At 34.9% G+C, this 261-nt stretch overlaps 1 long non-coding RNA gene across 1 annotated transcript; it reads right to left on the bottom strand.

Moving 5' to 3' along the window:
* Positions 1 to 223, bottom strand: LOC110034183. Its single transcript, XR_002295027.1, has 2 exons — positions 137 to 223; positions 1 to 37 (listed from the first exon to the last, which is right to left on the bottom strand). It is a non-coding gene; the product is annotated as an uncharacterized LOC110034183 (long non-coding RNA).
* Positions 224 to 261: the final 38 nt, after the last annotated feature.

Here is a 261-nt window from a genome sequence, read left to right as displayed (position 1 = left end):
CTAGCCTGTAGATATATTCATACCACAAACCACCAACCTAGAAATATGCATAAAATTCTTGTTAATCATATGTTCCAACATAAAATGATGATGACATCTCCTATGATTAGAAGAACAAGGAATGCATGCGACTTACCAACAAGCAAACTACAACTATGCTTGATTTAATTGATAATCTCAATTTAGTTTCGGTTTCATCAAGTTTTTCCATCCATCTTTCAACCTGGCATGCAAGAAGATCGAACGATGAAGCAAACCAAG

The sequence above is a fragment of the Phalaenopsis equestris genome, unplaced genomic scaffold, assembly GCF_001263595.1.
Source record: "Phalaenopsis equestris unplaced genomic scaffold, ASM126359v1 Scaffold160162, whole genome shotgun sequence".
NCBI lineage: Eukaryota > Viridiplantae > Streptophyta > Magnoliopsida > Asparagales > Orchidaceae > Phalaenopsis > Phalaenopsis equestris.
The sequence above is the reverse complement of the archived record's forward strand: the minus strand, read 5'-3'. Positions and strand labels throughout refer to the sequence as shown.